This window comes from Callithrix jacchus, chromosome 1 (genome assembly GCF_049354715.1).
Source record: "Callithrix jacchus isolate 240 chromosome 1, calJac240_pri, whole genome shotgun sequence".
Classification (NCBI taxonomy): Eukaryota; Metazoa; Chordata; class Mammalia; order Primates; family Cebidae; genus Callithrix; species Callithrix jacchus.
In genome coordinates, this window is record NC_133502.1 from 139,252,056 (window position 1) to 139,270,602 (window position 18,547).

The 18,547-nt window shown below is 36.2% G+C and overlaps 1 pseudogene; it reads left to right on the plus strand.

Annotated features, from left to right (window-relative positions):
• Positions 1 to 362: 362 nt before the first annotated feature.
• Positions 363 to 18,547, plus strand: part of LOC100414930 (ATPase PAAT pseudogene) — a 142,989-nt pseudogene continuing 124,804 nt past the window's right edge.

The following is an 18,547-nucleotide window of genomic DNA, read 5'->3' on the forward strand; positions in this document are numbered from 1 at the left end:
ATAAATGAATACACTAAATTCTAGGCAATAGTTAGAAGAGGAAAGAATGATTGAAGGAGCCTATGGAGGGTTTCAAAAGGACTGGGTGGTGTGTATATTGGTGTTAGTTGCATAGTGGTATTCTCGAAACTATATGTTATATATACTTTATGTTAAGAAATGGTCCCCAGCCTTTTTGGCACCAGGGATGGTTTTGCGGAAGACAATTTTTTCCATGGATGGACAAGGGGGAGGGGAGTGTGATGGTTTCAGGATGAAACTGTTCAACTTGTGATCATCAAGCTTTAGTTAGATTCTCATAAAGAGCACACAACCTAGATTTCTCACAGGAGGGATCCTAGCTCCCCAATTCCTAACAGACCATGGACAAATACCAGTCTGTGGCCCAGGGATTGGGGACCCCTGATACAGACAGTTTGTTTCACAGTAACAAAAAATTCAAAAAGTAAACATTGTTCTAGCTGATATTGCTTTGAATATTCTAGGGAGAGAAAGATAAGAAATGTAGCTTTTCTCTGGCTTGCTAGGAATTAACACTATTCATATGAGAAGTTATAAAAAATACCTCATGAATTTAACATAAATTCTCAATTCACCTTTTTTTGAAAGGTCTTTGAATATCAGAAATTGGTCACATTTTCATGCTGAACATCCTCCCCTGACTGGGTCCCCTGAAATCTTTCCATTATTTCCAAGATTCTCAAGCCCCAGAGGCGGCTACTCGAGTTGTAGCTTAACCTATGTTTAGTAATAATGGTGTGGACTTTTATTTTAAACTATGTTTTTTTTTTCAATCTAAAACAACCCAACTGCAATTGGAATTGGCTCATAATTATATGAGGAAAATGTGATACGGCAGTAATTTCATAGTTTTTGTGGGTTTATTAAATAATAAATATCATCCTTTATGTCTATTGTGATTCTGCTTTCCAAAGTCTTTTTACCATGAAGAAACGACTTCTGCAGAGTCCTTTCTAATTCATACCTATTTCTAATTCATACTTATTTCTAATTCATACTTATTTCTTTGTATTTTTTACTACTCTTGAAATCCTGAGAATGTATCTTAAAGGTGCCCTTTTTCGAAAAGCATAATCTTGATAGAGTTTTTATATAGCATTGATGTGATCAATTTTATGAATTTATAAACACTTTATAGACTTAACTGTTAGAATTTCGAGTTTCATGTTAGGAGTTCTAAAAGCCATAACGTTAAAAACTTTTACAGGTCAAGATCAGTCTTTCTGTCACATTAAAACGTTATAGTAAATAAAGCTAAAAATGCAGAACAGCTTTTTCCTCTCTGAGTTGATATTAAAAGACATTATTGCTTTCTCTCAGGATTATTTTAGTATCTTAATTATAGTAAATTAGAATAATTAGAGAAAAATTATGTGAACCCTACCATTTCCCCAAAGCCTTTATCCTGCCTTTTAGTCAGATAATGAATGTTAATGTAAATAATTGATACATTCTGAGTGCTTCCAACTCTTCACACCTTACATTTTTCTTTTTAATTTTACTCTAGATAGAAGGTGAATCATGTCAGCCATTATTTCTTTGGTCTAAAGAGTACTAATTAAGCTTCCTTTGGTGAACATTCTTGCAAATAAAACAAAGCAATTTTATAATAATAGAGGCATATGCATTTATTTTTACTTTTTTTAATCTTCATGGACTCAAATACATGTAAGGTCTGTTCAACAAATATAGCCAAAGCATTTTTTTCTGTTTGTTTTTATGAACAGATTATTTAATGCTTTAAGTTTTTATAAAATGTGTTCGGTTACAGTTTAGACATGAAGGTATAGTCAGATAAAATAATTTTAAACATATTCAAGCAGATAAAATGTTACCTGAGGAATGAATATTAATATTTAACACTTCCAAGGACACGAGGAGTATATACCAGTGCCAGGGTCTGTGCTGGGCACTGGCAGTTCAGTGGTGTTTTGTACATATATCACCATGGCCACTGTAAAGTTTGTAAGAAGTCACAGATGTGATGCACCTTACCAAAAGGGAAATACGATGCTGTAGTAGGATGTGGCAAAGGGACTGCTGTAGTCTGAGAAGCCTAAGGAGACCTTGCTGGGGAAGCTATAACTCGGGAAGGGACCAACAGAGACACAAGCTGAGGCTGCAGAAGAGACTTACTGATGGAGGGGGCAACATGGGCAAGTGTGTGGAGTAGGCAGGTCGTGTTTGGTTCCAGGGATGACAAGAGCTCCAGGGTGGCTGGAATATAGAGTGAGGTGTGTGTAGGAGTGAGATTAGTCTGAAGAGGGAACCAGAAGCCAGCAAGTTCCTTTAAGGAAAAAAAAATGTTCATTCTTGGGGGAATTTTGACAAGAGCTCCAGGGTGGCTGGAATATAGAGTGAGGTGTGTGTAGGAGTGAGATTAGTCTGAAGAGGGAACCAGAAGCCAGCAGGTTCCTTTAAGGAAAAAAAAATGTTCATTCTTGAGGGAATTTGTAATTCTAATGAAAGCACAGTTGAAGTACATTTCTGCATCTAGCACACTTAGCTTTGAGGGAAAGAAACATCGGCAAATACCTTTCACATGATAACTTACACACCAGTACCACTCATTTTCTCTCCACATACATATCCCAAGGTAATAAAATGAGTCTTCAAATATGAGTTTGCTAATGTGTGTGGCCATTGGCACTGGAAATTTGCATCAGCTGGGTAATCTTCAGTTTCCTAATCTGTAAATCTGATGTGAACATATGTACCTCAGAGAGTTGGGAAAATCGAATGAGGTGATGATGCAAAGGCCCCAGTCCATGGTGGATGACTGGCACAGAGGATATTATGCCCTCAATCAATTATGTTTCCTCTTAGCCTCCCTCACACTCTCTCATGGATGTGCAAGGTGCCAGCAGTGTGTTGGGTGAGGGCATGGTCACTTACCTCTGATCTAGTCAAACACTAGCCTGGAGCCAACAACTAGCCCTTGTGTTAAGCATTTAAAGCATTGAATGGTTCTACTATTGGCATGGCAAGATATCATTTTCTGCCATCCTGCAGTTGAATCCACATCCCCCATCTGTTATCAGCAAAGAAAAATGTAGTAAAACTGCAAGGTAAATAATTCAGCCTCTTCTTTTGGTTCTGATTTTGATTGTATAATTAGAATGACCACATCATTTGTCATTCAACTAAGGACACTTTTGAGAGTAAAAAGGGAAAGCTATAAATTATTATTCCAAGACAATAGGGGAAAACTGAAATATATTATCACACTCATTATAATACACATCACAGATATAAAAAAGAAATGATTGTAAAACATACCTCTACCAATCAATTGTGGCCAAGAGAGAAGAGAAGTGAGTATTCAAATGCCAGTGAGTTATCGCTTTCCAATTGTTGCTGTAGGTGTCACTAATAATTAGAAAAAAGTTAAAGAATACCATATATATTCAAATCTAAAACTAATTTATACTCTGATCTTATATTTTTATTGGTCTGATCTAAAAGTATACATTTTACCTTACAACTTTAAATTGGTACTAGAGTCAAATACAAATCCTGTGAGTTGTTAGGTCCTACCTACCAACAAATGTTAGTGAACGTTGTGGTGATTGCTGCCCTTTTAACAGTGTTTTTTTGTTGTTTTTTTTTTAAGAATGCTCATTTTGTATTCATCTGTAGGATGTTTATTTCTATAAAATGAATGTTTGCATTGCATTCTTTTTTAAATGATGCTGTTAAATGCCAGTTTCTTCATTCAACAAATGTTTATTGGGCAATATAAGGAGAACTGTGTTAAGTACCAAATGAGCAAACACTCTGAGTATGCCCTCAATAAAACTCTGACTTCTCGTGACACCAGAGAAGTGACTGATTTTATTGCAGTGCACTTTGATATCAACTGTGATGGTGAAGTATGAGAGCTCTGAGAATGTAATTGTGGAGTGTCCCTGAGGAGCCACACCATTATCAGGGCAATATGATACCTATTCTCTGACTCAAACCATGAGTAAGGTTTAGCTTTGCATAATGGAGTGGACAAGAATGATGTTGAGAGCAGGAGTAGCAGCATGTGCACAGGTGTAGAGCGGGCACATGATGCTACAGGATCCAACAGGAAAAAAAACAGCAAGTTCTGGAGGATGCTGGGATTAGGTGCTGTTTTTCCTCTGAAAGAAGGACCCTGAGCCCTGGCCAACCTCTGGTCCAGATACCCTAATGTAAGCATCCCAAAGTTTGGGAAGACAAGCCTATTCTTTGCATAGTGGTGCTAAAACTCTACAACAAAACTGGCACGTTTTAAAGGAAATGAACAAATGCTACCTAAGTATTAGGGAAGTTTTTAAAGGTATAATTAAAACATCAACCAAAGACAAATTGAAAAGCACCTGGAAAGAAACTGTCTGATTTAATTGGTGATGTTCAGCTTGAATTAATGAAAACAGAGATTATGCCTAAAAGCCTAGAAGTGCATGATTGTGGGTTTTTATCTTCTAAATATTTTGTCTGCTGTAACACAGGGTGTTTTTAAAGCACAGCGCTTTGCTATATGTCTGAATGAGCAAAGGTTAATTTGTTCCCTGTATACTTTGTATATAAATGTAATACTAAAATATGAAAAACTTCCTCTGTAATTATCCTTGCCTCTCACAAGAATTCAAGTAGATTCTCATGGACAAACAACTTTGACTATATTTCACAAGATAATTAGAATGGGATAGGCCCAAACTAGTCAGTATCTCCTGGCCTTTTCTGAGTCTCATTTTTCTTATCAATAAAATGAAAACTTTAAACTTAATGATATTTACCTTTCTTCTATCTTCAGAATTCTAAACCATAGGCATTAAATGGAGAAGAAGCAGAATGGAACTTTTTTATTACAAATAAATTTAAAACTCTAAGTGAACAGATAACAAGATACAACTAGTAATTTTACTTTCTGATTCATTAGTTGTATCAAATTTATTAGTTTATGTAACTAATATCTATTGAACACTTGCTTGCTATATGTCAGTCACTGTCTTAGATACTAGAAATATGAAAACCAAAATAATGATATTCCTATGCCTCGTGAAGTTTCTAGTGTACAGGGATAGATATATTTGTAATAAACACAGAAATACAGAGATTATGTGTTATGGAAAAGAAAAGGGTGTGGAGAGACCTGATTTAGACTGGATGAGAAATAAAGGTGGGGGAGGTAGATGGTCTCAGGACTGAGCCAATTCCCTGGGACAAGAAAGAGCAGGGAGCCTATCAGAAACTGTAAGAAGTTTGCTGTGGTCAGAGCTGCATGAGAAGGGGAGAGCACTGTGAGATGTGGCTGGGGAAGCTGGCAGGGACCGCATCACACAGACCTGTGCACTTGCCCTCCTCTATGCAGTGAGACTTTGCTCAAGGGTATTAAGCAAGGGAATTCCATGATGCTCTTTGGCATTAAAATAATCACTTTGGGTCTGAATGAATAAAGTATTGGTGAGGGGTAAAGCAGAAAGAAGCAGAATCTTTATAAGACTCTTCCAGGATTCCAGGTGGGAGTTTATGGTGACTTGTCAGGAAGGGTGGCAGTGCAGGCAGATGGGGGGAAGTGGGAGCTTTGACATCAGTCATAGCAAGTGAGATGCTAATACAACTGTTTACATAAAATGATCTTCAGTAGTCTTTGTAGTCTTGGAATAATGAGATTTTCTCTCTCAGCTTTCTTTCCTATTTTTAAAGATTTTTCCAAGAAAACTAGAAATTGCCTTTGCATTTTTCCTCTAGACAGAGAAAAGCAATGACACACACTCTTTATCAAGTCTCTCAATCTCTCTCTCTTTCTGTCCCTTCAGAGATGAATAGACAAGCGTTATAGCTTCTCATAATTACAAAATACCCAAAGACTATTTCCATCTGCTACAAAATATCTTCACAGCCCAATATTAAAAACTATTGATATTTACATTTGTAATGAATCAAAATGATTTATGTCTCTGCAGTATTTTTAATATTTTAGTGGATTCTACTAGTAAAATATCTGATACCATTCATTTTTTAATTTTACCAGCATTGATGGGTAATCACTAACTGTTGTCATGATACAGATCATCCTTTTACATTGGTGAGATTGCCAGAGACCTTCACTTAGAAATCAATCACTCCACCACAAGGCTGTGAAGACACAACACGCAGCCTACTGTTTCTGGAAAGAGGTTTAGGCATTCCATGCATTTTCCCACTCAGTAAATACAGGGGAAATATTTTGCCAGATTACCATCTAAAAGTTAGTTCAAAGATGCATATGTTTAATCCATCTTTCAAGTATGATTTAGCAAACTGCAAGAATACCTTATATAGCACTTGGAGAGGCCAAGGCAGGCAGATCACTTGAGGTCAGGAGTTCACAACCATCCTGGTCAACATGGTAAAACTCCATCTGTACTAAAAATACAAAAAAATTAGCCGGTCATGGTGGTGAATGCCTGTTATTGCAGCTACTTGGGAGGCTGAGGCAGGGGAATCATTTGAACCCTGGAGACAGGGGTTGCAGTGAGCTGAGATCAAGCCACTGCACTCCAGCCTGGGTGACAGAGCAGGGCTCTATCTCAAAATAAAATTCAAAAAAAAAGAATACCTTATATTTAAAATTGTAAAAGAAACTAAGCAGTTTTGTTCTCAATTTGGAATAAAGACTCTTATTCCATATATTTTACAGATATCTAAATCTAGGCCTGTAATCATATCTGACACTTTACCATCTCAAGGTGCATTATGTCTAGATTGTTTTTCTTCAAATAATCCCTGTACCCTGATTTACACTGTGCATAGATGGTTAATCTTCAGATTTTTAATTGCAACATGACTATATATTTTAATCTCAGTTATTGCCTCACATTCAAAGGTAGTTCATATTTTATTTGAAGGTAAGATTGGTGGCTGCTAATATTTCCATTATGAATCTTTAGTTTAGATTTGACCTTTTCTTTGATAATATTAAAAATAAATTATGTTATCTAGGACATAATCAGTTATAAAATTTTTTATTTAAGTATAAGAAATGTACAAATTGAACACATCAATGTAATCACTATCAAGATCAAAACACAGAATATAACAGCACCCAAAAGCCCACTCTCTCCAGCATCCAAGTCATTAGCAGTCCCACCAGAAGTAGCCATTATCCATCATCATAAATAAATTTATATTTTGAACTCCTAGAATTCTACAATATATATTTATTGGCTTTCATCCATCAATATTATGCTTGTAAGCTTCCGTTCTGTTGTTATATGTAGCAGTTGGTTCATTTGTTCTTAGTGCTGTATGTTATTTCATTGTATAAATATACCAACAGTTATTTATCTCTAGAACTTTTAGGTGTTTCCAGTTTGAAGCTATTAACAAATGCTGCTGTGAAGATTCTTGTAAATCTTTCTGGTGCACGTGTGTATGCATTTGTTCCTCTTGGGTATCCACCTAGGAGTAAAATTGATCAGATGGGAAGTATTCAGTTTTATTACATAATGTTATGCAAAGTGATTCTACCATTTTGAACTTCCTAGCAGTAGTCCATGCGAGCCCCAGTAGCTCCACATCCTCATCAACTTTTAATATCATCAGTGTTTCATTTTAGCCATTCTGGTTAACGTATTGTATCTCATTATGAAGTCTTACTTCCATTTCCCTGAAAAGCAATAAGGTTCAGCACATTATTGCTTGTTTGTTGATTATTTGGACATCTTTTTGTATATAATTGAGACAGTTTGGGTTGTCTATCTTTCCTTTGAGTTGTAGGAGTTCTTTATATATTCTGTATATAAGATTTTTGTCAGATATATGTATTGCAAATGTCTTCTCCAAGTCTGTGATTTTTCATTTTCTTTTCTTTTTTTTTAAGACAGCATCTCCTCCATCACCCAGGCTGGAGTGCAGTGGCATGATCTCAGCTCACTGCCATCTCTGCCTCCTGGGTTCAAGCAATTCTCCTGCCTCGGCCTTCCAAGTAGCTGGGACTATAGGCACGTGCCACCATGCCTGGCTAATTTTTTTTATTTTTAGTAGAGACGGGGTTTCACGTATTAGCCAGGATGGTCTCAATCTCCTAACCTCATGATCCTCCCACCTCAGCCTCCCACAGTGCTGGGATTACAGGCACAAGCCACTGTGCCTAGCAATTTTTCACTTTCTTAACACTTGGATGAACAACAGTATTTAATTTGATGAAGTCTGATATTGAAGATTTCATTTATAATTAGTGCTTTTATATCCTGTTTTTTAAAAAAACCTACTGCAAGTTCATATTCTTCTGTTCTACTTATAGCATTTAGACCTATAATCTAATTTATTAGAAATAGATTTTTATTTGTGCTACAAACCAGGGATCAGGAGTCACTATTTCCTCACACAGATATTCAAATACCAAGCACCATTTATTGAAAAGGCCATCTTTTTTCTGCCAAACCACAGCATCATTTTTGTCATAAAATCAAGTGACCATATACATCTCAATCTATTTCTATACTGTATCCTGCTCTTCTGGTCCCTCTGTCTGTCTTTGTCTAATAACGTGCTTCCTTAATTGTTGCAGCTTTATTTTTTATTTTTATTTTATTTTTTTTTTTTTTTTTGAGACAGAGTTTCGCTCTTGTTACCCAGGCTGGAGTGCAATGGCGCGATCTCAGCTCACCGCAACCTCCGCCTCCTGGGTTCAGGCAATTCTCCTGCCTCAGCCTCCGGAGTAGCTGGGATTACAGGCACACGCCACCATGCCCAGCTAATTTTTTGTATTTTTAGTAGAGACGGGATTTCACCATGTTGACCAGGATGGTCTCGATCTCTTGACCTCATGATCCACCCGCCTCGGCTTCCCAAAGTACTGGGATTACAGGCTGTTGCAGCTTTATAATGTTTGGTTTCTAATAGTGTAAGTCTTCCAGGTTTCTGCTTCTTTCAAGATTTGACTATACTTTAGCTTTTTGAGAAGCTGATCCTAAAGTTCATATGGAAGTAAAATTTATGACCAGACATGGTAGCTCACACCTATAATCCCAGCACTTTGGGAGGCCAAGGTGAGAGGATTCATGAAGTTGGGAGTTCAAGGTTACAGTGAGCTATGCACCATTGCCCTCCAGCCTGGGCAACAGATAGAGACTCTTGACTCAAATAATAATAATAATAATAAAATAACTTACATACAAACATTACAGTTAATGGTGAAATATTGAAAACTTTCCTCCTAAGATCAGGAAATAGTCAAAGATGCCTGCTAACAATACTCCTTCACATTGTGCTAGCAGCAAGAAAAATAAACACAGAACGTAAAGTTCAAAAAGGGAAAAAACAAATAAAATTGCTGTGATTTTCAAATGGCATGATTGTATACCTAGAAAATCTTTCTTAAAACTATAGACAAAGTAGGCCAGGCACAGTGGCTTACTTCTGTAATCCCAGCACTTTGGAGGATTGCTTGAGGCAAGGAGTTTCAGACCAGCCTGGGCAGTACAGTGAGACACGGTCCTGCAGAAAAATAAAAACTGTAGACAACCTATTAAACTCATTGAAAATATTTTAAATTTACTTGGTGACTTTCTTCTCTTCCCTTAATTTATATTGAAAAACATCTAGGAATTTTGTATCTCTTTTTGTTATGACATTCTATCTTTAATTCCCTTGGGGTCAGAAAACATACTTGTTATACTTACTAGTTATTCAAAATTTGTTGTGATTTGCTTTATGAGCCAGTATGTAGTTAATTTTAGTAAATTTTCCATGTGCACTTCAAAAGACTGACTTTGGGAGTTGTATCTGACATGAACTAGCACTCATATAGTTCAGTTCCTCCTAATTGTGCATCATTTTGTTCAAATCTTCTTTAAATTTGCCTGTTTGTTCCACCCATTACTAAGAGACACAGGTTATACAGCCTTCCTCTGTGATTTTGAATTTTTCCATTTCACTTTGACTATCTGTTAGTGTTTGTTTTTATATCATAAAACTATATAATTAGGTGAAAACAAATTTAGAGTTTTACATCTTTCAGGTGAAATGACCCATATGCAATGAATCTGTTTATCTTATGTAATGTACCTTTCATTTAATCCTGTTGAATGGTATTATATTAATCTGGCCTTACCAGCTTTTGGTTTTGGTTAGTTTGGTTGGAGCAGGGAAACAAAAGCAGGCAGAATGTGCATTGTATGTCAGATTCTTCAACCTTTTAACTCTTAACTTTTACAACTTGCTCATTTTAAGTTATGTTAAGTTATGTGTCTTCTAAGAAGAATTATAGGTATTTTTCTTTTTATCCACTGATAATTTTTGCCTTTCATCTGGAATATTTAGTCTTCTTTTATTTAATGTTAGTATCAATGTCTTTGAATTGAAATATTGTTATATTTTTTAGAGGTTCTTTTTTTCTTTTTTCTCTTTTCTTGTCCTTTTTGAAAATCAAGTATTTTTATATTTTGATTTCCTCCTTTATTAGCTTATTTATTATTTTTAATGATATCTTTGAGATTAAAACATGTATCTTTTACTTATTATGGTCTATTATATATTAGTAATTATCTCACTTGCCTGACAATGTTATGACCTTAGAACACTAAATCTGTGTCTTGAGTATTTGCTGCTTTAATTATATAATTAATCTATGCATATTAGTTAGTTTTCATGCTGCTGATAAAGACATATGCAAGACTGGATAATTTATAAAGAAAAATATTTTTAATGGACTTACTGTTTCATGTGGCCAGGGAGGCCTCACAATCATGGTTGAAGATGAAAGGCACATCTTACATGGCAGCAGGCAAGAGAGAGAATAAGAGTCAAGCAAAAGGGGAAACTCCTTATAAAATCATCAGACCTCATAAGACTTATTCACTACCATGAGAATAATATTATGGGGGAAACCACCTCTATTCAATTATCTCCCACGAGGTTCCTCCCACACCATGTGGGAATTATGTCTACAATTCAAGAAGCGATTTGGGTAGGGTCACAGCCAAACTATATCACTATGTGTTATATATTTAATTACATTTAACATAAATATTTAATGCAACATGTCATTACTTTTATTATTCTGCACAGATAATGCTCATTTAAATTTACCTACATCCCTGCTCCTGGGCTCTGCATAGGTTTCTGTTCTTTGGCAGTTCCTGAATTCTACTTTTCATCTCCCCAGAATAAGACCCTTGAAGACTCTACCTAGTGTTTCAGCCTCTTACCTGAGTCTTTACCTTGGCTTATGCTCTAAGAATGGGTCAAATACTAACCAGCAATTCCTCAAGGTGAAGAGCAATGCTGAGGGTGTCCTGGCTTCTCTGCGCTTCCCTTCTCTCTGGTATCTCCACTTCATTGCCATGGTCTCTCACTTTGCCTTCCTGCCCTGTGAGACCAGCAAAAACTCTGCTTAGCCATCATTCCTTGCTTCGTTTCATGCTTGGAATCTCTGTCTTTTTAAATCTGGTTTAATCATGTTTCCCTCAAAGGGAGATTGGAGAGGTTGCAAGATACTCCATCATATTAGAAAGTGATGATCTCCCTTATTTCTCTTACAAGTTTTCAATAAAATTATTCTATTCTCTTGAGGGAGGAGGGACAGGTTTGAGAGGCAGAGTTAACCAAGTATTTTCCCCCAGATATGTTATAAATAATTTTTTTGCTGATTAAAATTACATTGTTATTTAGCTTTTACATAACACATTAAAATAATATGAGTAACCTTGAAGGAGGAGGAACCTGGATTACAGGGAGTCTTTAGTATGTATATATGCAGGAGGTTTGCTAGGTTGGGGGCATTAACTCCCTCAGACCACTAGGTATCCACTTGCCATAATCAAAAATCAGTTTATGTTGTATCTTTGTTCTCGTTGGTTTCAAAGAACATCTTTATTTCTGCCTTCATTTCATTGTTTATCCAGACAATATTCAGGAGCCAGTTGTTCAGTTTCCATGAAGTTGTGCGATTCTGAGTTAGTGTCTTAATCCTGAGTTCTAATTTGATTGCCCTGTGGTGAAAGAGACTGTTTGTTATGATTTCCATTATTTTGTACTTGCTGAGGAGTGATTTACATCCAATTATGTTGTCAGTTTTAGAGTAGGTACAATATGGTGCCAAGAAGAATGTGCATTCTGTGGATTTTGAGTGGAGATACCTGCAGATGTCTATTAGGTCTGCTTGGTCCAGATATGAGTTCAAGTCCTGGATATCCTTGTTAATTTTCTGCCTCATTGATCTAATATTTACAGTGGAGTGCTAAAGTCTCCCACTATTATTTTGTGGGAGTCTAAGTCTCTTTGTAAGTCATTAACAACTTGCTTTTTGTATCTGGGTGCTCCTGTTTTGGGTGTGTATATATACAGAATCACTAGCTCTTCTTGTTGCATTGTTCCTTTTACCATTATATAATACCCTTCTTTGTCTCTTTTGATCTTTGTTGGTATAAAGTCCATTTTATCAGAGACTAGGATTGCAACTCCTGCTTTTATTTTTCTTTCCATTTGCTTGATAAATCTTCCTCCCTCCCTTTATTTTGAGCCTATCTGTGTCCTTGCATATGAGATGGGTTTCCTGAATACAGCACACTGATGGATCTTGACATTTTATTCAATTTGCTGGTCTGTGTCTTTTGATTGGGTCATTTAGCCCATTTACATTTAGGGTTAATATTGTTATGTGTGAATTTGATCCTGCCATTTTGATGCTAGCTGGATGTTTTGCCCATTAGTTGACACATTTTCTTCATTGTATCAATTGTCTTTACCATTTGGTATATTTTTGGAGTGACTGGTACTGGTTGTTCCTTTCTATGTTTAGTGATTCTTTCAGGAGCTCTTATTAGGCAGGCCTGGTGATAAGGATATCTCTCAGCAATTGCTTATTCATAAAAGATTTTCTTTCTCCTTCGCTTATAAAGCTTAGTTTGACTGGATATGAAGTTCTAGGTTGAAAGTTCTTTTTTTTTAAACTGCATTTTAGGTTTTGGGGTACATGTGAAGAAAATGCAAGATTATTGCACAGGCACATACATGGCAATGTGTTTTGCTGCCTTCCTCCCCATCACCTATATCTGGCATTTCTCCCCATGCTATCCCTCTCCAACTCCCCACCCCACACTGTCCCTCCCCTAGATCCCCCACACAGTCCCCAGTGTGTGATGCTCCCCTCCCTGTGCCCATGTGTTCTCATTGTTCAACACCCACCTATGAGTGAGAACATGCAATGTTTAATTTTCTGTTATTGTGTCAGTTTGCTGAGAATGATGGTTTCCAGATTCATTGATGTCCCTACAAATGACACGAAGTCATCATTTTTTATGGCTACATATTATTCCATGGTATATATGTGCCACATTTTTCCTGTCCAGTCTATCATCGATGGGCATTTGGGTTGATTGCAGGTCTTTGCTCTTGTAAACAGTGCTGCAATGAACATTTGTGTGCATGTGTCTTTATAGTAGAACGATTTATAATCCTTTGGATATATATACCCAGTAATGGGATTGATGGGTCAAATGGAATTTCTGTTTCTAGGTCCTTGAGGAATTACCACACTGCCTTCCACAGTGGTTGAACAAATTTACACTCCCACCAACAGTGTAAAAGTGTTCCTGTTTCTCCACATCCTCTCCAGCATCTGTTGTCTCCAGATTTTTTAATGATCGCCATTCTAACTGGCATGAGATGGTATCTCAATGTAGTTTTGATTTGTATTTCTCTAATGACCAGTGATGATGAGCATTTTTTCCTATGTTTGCTGGCCTCATGTATGTCTTCTTTTGTAAAGTGTCTGTTCATATCCTTCACCCACTTTTGAATGGGCTTGTTTGTATTTTTCTTGTAAATCTGTTTGAGTTCTTTGTAAATTCTGGATATCAGCCCTTTGTCAGATGGGTAAACTGCAAAAAGTTTTTCCCATTCTGTTGGTTGCCAATTCACTCTAATGACTGTTTCTTTTGCTGTGCAGAAGCTGTGGAGTTTGATTAGGTCCCATTTGTCTATTTTGGCTTTTGTTGCCAATGCTTTTTGTGTTTTAGTCATGAAGTCCTTGCCTACTCCTATGTCCTGAATTGTTTTGCCTAGATTTTCTTTTAGGGTTTTTGTGGTGTTAGGTCTTATGTTTAAGTGTTTAATCCATCTGGAGTTAATTTTAGTGTAAGGTGTCAGGAAGGAGTTCAGTTTCTACTTTCTGCACTATGGCTAGCCAGTTTTCCAACACCACTTATTAAACAGGGAATCCTTTCCCCATTGCTTGTTTTTATGATGTTTGTCAAAGATCAGATGGTTGTAGATATGTGGTGTTGCCTCCAAGGTCTCTGGTGTGTTCCATTGGTCTATGTCTCTGTTTTGGTACCAGTACCATGCATAATTTTATACTATCTTTTTGTTACAAAAATTTAGTTAATTTTTTCATGGACCATTTATTCACTGCCTCTGTGTATTTGTAATTATTTGAGTAGAAAGGAATCTTTTTTCACATTATGCAGCTTACTCTGGTCTATTTATTTACAGAAGAAGAACATGAAGCCTACACAAGTTAAGAAATTTTGTCTATCATATAATGGCTTATTGGAAACCCCAGGACTGGAACATGGGTCTGAAGATTCCTAGCAGTTATACTTTTCACTTTTTTCAGAGGGTTAATTAGTCAAAGGGTCAGGTATACTTCTTTCTTCTTTCAAGAAGACAGTAAAATACTCATAATTTCTGCAAACATACATCAGACACATGGATCATTGGTTTGATCACTCTTTTTCATTAAAAATAACATTAAATTTTAATTAGTTATTATTCACATCAGTTTCTAATGTCTTTGCTGGGTTTTTTTTTAGAATTTTTAAATATATCTAAGCAAACTAAAAACCTCTTTTATATCAAGGGATAGCCTAAAGAGAGCTTCTTTCTTATTTAGATTTCTTGTACATGATCTGATCAATGGTCCTTTTTTTATGCTTTAGTTGATTGACAATATTATCCAAAGAAAACTTTTCCTTCTCAGTGGAGGGGCTTATCATATGTTTCTTCTATTCTTTAATAGAAACATTGCAAGGAAACAAAGAGACAATGTACCAGAATATGTGGGACACAGCTAATACAGTATTAAGAGGGAAATTTACAGCACTAAATGCCCATCAGAAAGCTAGAAAGATCTCAAATCGACACTCTAGCATCACAATTAAAAGCGCTAGAGAAGCAAGAGCAAACAAATCCAAAAGTTAGTAGAAGGCAAGAAATAACTATGATCAGAGCAGAACTGGGGGAGAGAGAGACATTAAAAAACCCCTTCAAAAAATCAATGAATCCAGGAACTGGATTTTTGAAAAAAATAACAAATTAGATAGACTGCAAACTAGGCTATTGAAGAAGAAAAGAGAGACTAATGAAATAGATACGATAAAAAAATGATGAAGGGGATATCACCACTGACCCCACAAAAATACAAACTACCATCAGTGAATACTATAAACACCTCTATGCAAATAAACTGGAAAATCTAGAAGAAATGGATAAATTCCTGGATACCTACACCCTCCTAAGACTAATACACCTCCGAAGATACATACACCCAGAATACATACACCTCTGAAGATACATACACCCAGGAAGAAGTCGAATCCCTGAGTAGACAGATATCAAGTTCTGAAATTGAGGCAGCAATTAATCCTGCCAACCAAAAAATGCCCAGGACCAGACAGATTCACAGCCAACTTCTACCAGAGGCTGATATACCATTCCTTCTGAAACTATTTCAAACAATAGAAAATGAGAGACTCTCCCTAACTCATTTTATGAGGCCAGTGTCATCCTGATACCAAAACCTAGCAGAGACACAACAAAGAAAACTTCAGGCCAATATCCCTGATGAACATTGAAGCAAAAATCCTCAATAAAATACTGGCAAACCAAATCCAGCAGCACATCAAAAAGTTTATGCACCGTGATCAAGTCAGCTTCATCCCTGGGATGCAAGGCTGGTTCAATATACGCAAATCAGTAAACATAATCCATCACATAAACAGAACCAATGACAGAACCACATGATTATCTCAATAGATGCAGAAAAGGCCTTCAATAAAATTTCGATATCCCTTTCTGTTAACTCACAATGAACTAGGTATTGATAGAACATATCTCAAAATAATAAAAGCTGTTGTCATAAATGACAAACTCACAGCCAATATCATACTGAATGAGCAAAAGCTGAAAGCATTCCCTTTGAAAATTGGCACAAAACAAAGATGTCCTTTCTCACCACTCCTATTCAACATAGTATTGGAAGTCTGGCCGGGGCAATAGGCAAAAATAGTAAGAGAGGAAGTCAAATTGTCTCTGTTTGCAGATGACTTGATCCTGTATTTAGAAAACCCCATCATCTTAGCCCCAAAACTCCTCAAGCTGATAAGCAACTTCAGTGAAGTCTCAGGATAGAAAATCAATGTGCAAAAATCACAAGTATTCTTACATACCAACAATAGACAAGCAGAACGCCAAATCATGAATGAACTCCCATTCATAATTGTTACAAAGAGAATAAAATACCAAGAAATACAGCTAACAAGGGACATGAAGAACCTTTTCAAGGAGATCATAAACCACTGCTCAAGGAAATAAGAGAGCACGCACGAAAAAATTGAAAAACATTCCATCCTTATGAATAGAAAGAATCAATATCACAATATGTATATAACATGCTTTGGCTATCTCCTCCATTGTAACTTACATAAAATATTTTTTGGGAATGAAATACTCTAAATATAGAGGTATTCTTTGTGACACTTTATAAATTTCATTTTTCTCCCCAGATTGTCACAAGGCAAGTGATTGCGATCATTAGCCCTAGGTAAGATTGTCTTTTGTACAATGAGCTTCATCAACTAATGTGCACAGATTTCTATCATTCACATAAAAATGTATTTGGAAAATATGATTAATGACATTAAATTAATCTAAGACACATTCTTAAATATTTTATCAGCTCTGAAATCAAGACACATGTTATAATTATGGGCTTGCCATATTAATTGGCAGCATTTAAAACAAATTTTAGTGACACATAAAGTATAACCTATATTCAGTATGGTACATGAGTATGCAGTGTTAATGAAACACTAAAGTTCTACAAACATGATTAGATATGACAGATACAGTGTTTGACTAAATGATCTTAACTATTTGAAGTATTTCCCTCTGTAATCTATTGAAAGCAAATTCAGAATGAATTTGTTTCATTATATTCTTATCCCCAGAAACCGCATATTGATTCTGGATATGAGGTAGGGAGGATTTCTCTTCACAGTCATGCATCACCACAACCCTCTCCACCAAAGACTTCATGTCTTTCATCTCCTTGAATTAAGTTTGTACTCTCTGTCTTTTTGGCCTTCAGTTATCTTCATGTCACTTCACATGCCTCTTCTCCTGCTCTTGCAGCTACAAAATCAGTTCAATTTCCTATTATCTCCCATGTCAATTATCAGAAAGCTACTCTCCAGCCTTGCCCCTCCTATTTGCTTCATGTTTCCTATTATTTGCTTTATTTGGAAATGGGATTATAAGAAATATCTTCCCAATGTAACTCATAGTGTTTTTGTGAAGATGAGGTATGTGAAAACTCATTGAGAAGTATTAAATTTGATACAAAGAGACCCAGTCCAGTTATGTTGTTTTGTATTATTTTTACCTGTAAATTAGTAGCTTAGTTTGAGACAGTCCCGCTCACTGCTGGGATTCAGGCAGGTTTAGGCAGGTTTTGCAAACTGATCATCTATACCTGTCAGAACCCTATTTACAGGGCTGAGGAGCCACCTGAGAAGGATCCTGATTATATCAGTTTCTGGGGTTGTGCAGTTCTGTCCATAACTGGACATGCCCAGTTATGTGGGCATGTCTGGTAAACTGATGCATCTGTTTAGGCAGGAACCTGAACACTCAGAAACAAATCTGTCCTACTTAAGGAGGAGGTTAGCTTGAGTAGTTTAACCCAATACCAATGTTTACTTGGTGGTGAAGAATAAGAACTCTGAACACAATAGTAGTCACTCAAATCTGTCCTTAGTCCTGATTCCTGAAAGCTCTGCCACTAGAACAGCATAGGTTTTGAGTAAAAATAATCCCTCAGAAAGTTAACTGCAATCTCTAAAATGCAATTAAAATAAAATAAAATAAATAAATAAGACAAGAAAGTTAACTGCAATCTGAAGACAAAAGGAAAAGGAGGACAAGGAGAGGAAGGAAAAGTTCAAACAGCAATTTAGCAAATACCTTAATGTATAGAGAAAGAACACATGCAATTTCAAATGTCAAATCTCCAAATTTTCCTTCCTACAACCTGGTTGCCTCATATTAATATTCCTCACTGACACAGAGTAATTTTTTTGAAAGCAGACTCATACTATTTTACTCCCCTGTTACTCATATATCTCAGTATTTCCAACCAATTTTCAAATTATTTAGAATGTCATACATCGCCCATCATAAGCTGTCCCAGACAAATTTTTTACACAAAATAAGTACAGTATTGAAAAAGGTGAGAAGCATCAGATAATACTAAGCATAAAAACTATAAACATTGATCCTGTAATATACT